General features: G+C 38.2%; 1 long non-coding RNA gene across 2 annotated transcripts; it reads right to left on the bottom strand.

The window, feature by feature from the left end:
- Positions 1-483: 483 nt before the first annotated feature.
- Positions 484-3540, bottom strand: LOC146718908 (uncharacterized). Of its 2 annotated transcripts, none has more exons than XR_014920536.1 (3): positions 3289-3540; positions 2670-2770; positions 484-1563 (listed from the first exon to the last, which is right to left on the bottom strand). It is a non-coding gene; the product is annotated as an uncharacterized LOC146718908 (long non-coding RNA). The 2 variants fall into 2 exon arrangements; XR_014920537.1 differs by having other exon boundaries at positions 484-1068.
- Between the last annotated feature and the right edge of the window lie 9 nt (positions 3541-3549).

Below are 3549 nucleotides of genomic sequence, written 5' to 3'. Positions count from 1 at the left end.
TCCAGACACATGCTCTGTCAATCTGATCGGGCTGTTCATAGCACTTCCTACATTGGAATAAACAACATCACGTTGTCAGCACAAACAATCACATGTCTGTCATTACCTGCGAAAAAAGGAAGTGACATCATTTTCATGGGAAAGGTATTTTTTTTGTTGTTTGTCTTTTTTTCCTCTCCAGGAAATGAAAGTCATGTTTGACTTTCATTTCATTTGCTAATGAAAGTCATGTTTGACTTTGTGCCTCTTTCTGTATTGTTCCCGGGATGCTTAGGTTTGATTGCACTGTTGGAAATAGTTTATTTTGATGCACATGCTGTTTTTGCAAATTGTGCACAATAATATCCATTTTCATGTTTTGCTGCAGTTAATAAAAATTAGTGCATCTTAAAAATGAAATTTAAAGACACTGTGCATTTTTTTGCATTTGCAATTTTGAGTAGAAGAATGTGTAAAATCAAAAACAATTTTCAATTTCTTTGTAGTTTATTGCACTCTTTAGCAATTTATTTAGTTACTATGGACTTAATGCATACATATTATTAAGATTTAGGATATAACAGTTGTAATGATGCATAGAATCTTGAAATACTCAAAAAAAAAATGGCACTACAGCATGTAAAAATCTAAAGATGAGGTCTGGTGGTTCTATGTTGGGCTTAAAAGGGTTAAATGCCTGTAGTAAGGAGCCTGTTAACAGAGATAAATTGATCAAATTTTTAAAAAGAGTTATACCATTAATTAATGCTATGACTTCTTTGAGCAGTCTTGTAGGGATGGGGTTTAATAGACATGTTGATGGTTTGGAAGAAGTAATTATTGGAGTCAGCTCGGAAAAATCAAGTGCTCTCATTTTAAGCTGTGTTGGTAATTTTGTGGAGCCAGGAGTGTGAGCATAGCACGAGCCACTGGGTCCAAGTCCTCCACCACATCTGACACCAGTTCCACATACAATTCCAGGACAAGTCCCCATCCATCTGGTCTGACCTGTCAATCCTGTTGCTCCTGTTGAAGCTCTGCTGTCTTCATTCTTGTGCCACTTCTGCACATGCTGCCATCACCTCCCATCTTTTACAAAGAGTGAGCACATGTGATGATTTCTTTGATTAAGATGGGGTAGGACATAAAAAACCTTTCAAAATAAAAGCATGCAAAAATATATACAAACATGGTATAAGGAGCTTGGAAAGAAAAGCGTCTGGACTTCTTTAAGTTGTTTAAAGACTTTTCACCTCTCATCTGAGAAGCTTCTTCAGTTCTAAAGTGAAATGGTGGAGAGTCCCAGATTTAAGCTCTGTGGGAGTAACCCACCAAGAGGGACAAAGGTCCACCTAATGAACCTCTACCTAATCACACAAGCCAAGATGTGAGAACGAGTGTAGGTCACAATCAGCCAAGGTTTCGGGTGAACTCATTGTGAAACTTAGCCCCACCCTGTCATGTGATTTATGAGTTTTCCTAAACAGAAACTTAACAGCATAGTGTATGCTGTACAGCAAGCCTATTCAAATGGCGGCCCGCGGGCCAAATGCGGCCCAGAAGCAACTGGCCCTGCCTGTGGTCCTGGCAGAAACACAGAGAAAACGCAAAAAATTAATTCATTAATTAATTTTTTTTTTTAATTAAAAATTCCTACAGCGTAGTGTAGACTGTGAATGCAACACTCCTAGTAGCCTAGCAATATTTAACCCACAATGCACCGTGATGTAAACATATTAAACAATCATCGTAATATATGATGCGACAACAGCATGTCTTTCTCACTCCAAAAGCGCAAAATTGACAATGAAAACTGTCGGTTTAACCCTGCCTGGACTGACAAATACTTATTCATTTTACCGAGTTTAATAATCTTACAACCGGAGTTGTACTACCATGGTGAGGGTCCTGTACAGCCCAAGAGAGAGCTGCAGCATCTTCCCTTCGTGTATATATATATATATATATATATATATATATATAAAACACCTTTATCTACTTTACATAAAAATGTGTGTGTGTTTGTGGTTTTATTTTTATATATCCATCGATCGATCGATCGACAGATATGTATATATATATATATATATATATATATATATATATATATATATATATATATATATATATATACACAAATGTATATATATATACACAAATGTATATATATATATACACAAATGTATATATATATATATATATATATATATCAGAAAAGGTGCTTCTTTGAGAATAGGTGAATGGGGAATGCTGTATAAAGCTCTTTGAGTGCTCAGCTATGAAAGAACTATTCCAGGTTTATCCTGATATGCTGCATTTGGTTATGCCAAGCATCTCTACTATGGTCCTGCCTGTGCAAGGGACATTGCTCCAGACATCTTGTGGTTTGTTCAGATGCAGTTTTTCTAAATCTAAGCCATGTTGCCATGCTCTTCTTAGAGAGAACAGGCTTTCTCTTTGCAAGCCTGCCAAACAAGTCAGTCCTTTTCTAACTGTGCTATCGTGAACTTTAATATTTCACAAGGTAACTGAGCCCTGAGATGTAGCTTTTGTTTGCTTATTGTCCCAATCTCCCACCCAGCTTATTTCTAAGTGTTCCCATCTAAGCATAATTTTTTTTTTGTATCTTTAGTGATTTGTTAATCACAGATGATTTGAAAGGCATCCTTATCTGAATTTATTGCTCTTACTTGTGATGGTATTTTCATATTCTTTTGGTTTTCGAAGGAAAAAACCACCAAAAACCAGTTGGCAGAAGCAGGGATGTTACTGCAGAGGTCACTTTCACATCCTGAAAGTAAAAGGATATGAAAGCTGATGTCTTAGTTCTAAAGCTTATCAAATCACAAACACTGCAAAAAAAAAAGAAAGAAAAAGAATTACCTACAGGACTCTGCACTTCACACATATTAGGTGCTGCACATGTTCTAAAGCCCTTTATGGCCACTTTGTCCCAAGTAAAGCTCTCTCACTCTCTCTCTCTCTCTCTCTCACACACACACACACACACACACACACACACACAAACAACACACAATCCGGGCAAGCTGTGCTTACAAACAAAGAGATATGTGGGTGGAATCATATCTCTGTCTAACGTTTCGAACAAAACGCGCGCGCGCGCGTGCACGCGCACAGACACACAAATCATTCACCATAGGGACAATTGTCGGTATATCCACTGCTACACCGCAAATAATAACTGTTGATAATGAATTCTGCAAATTGTATTTTCATAAAAGGTGCACAAATACGGTTTAAAACAGGTTTTTGTTGCAGCCGGGGTGTGACAGGATTAAAGGAACTGACCTGAAATGGCCACCAAAGTGACCAACCACATTAGGACCTCTTCCTTTAGGCCTCGCCCTCCACACGGCTCAGTTGATTCGCGCGAAGCATTCTGCTCCCAGGCAGACACCTGACAGTGCCAAGCTCACAGTAGGCACTCTCGCGCCTGCGATCTCTTATTTGTGCACGCCCCTGAGTTTTACCCTCGAGGATCTCATTTTCACTCGTGATTATGGGTTTTTTTTTCCTCGGGTGGATATGTTTGTCACTATTTCTTTCTTG

Source organism: Copadichromis virginalis, linkage group LG1 (assembly GCF_057382275.1).
Source record: "Copadichromis virginalis isolate Kocher_CV1m ecotype Utaka linkage group LG1, C_Virginalis_male_GT1.1, whole genome shotgun sequence".
Classification (NCBI taxonomy): domain Eukaryota; kingdom Metazoa; phylum Chordata; class Actinopteri; order Cichliformes; family Cichlidae; genus Copadichromis; species Copadichromis virginalis.
The sequence above is the reverse complement of the archived record's forward strand: the minus strand, read 5'-3'. Positions and strand labels throughout refer to the sequence as shown.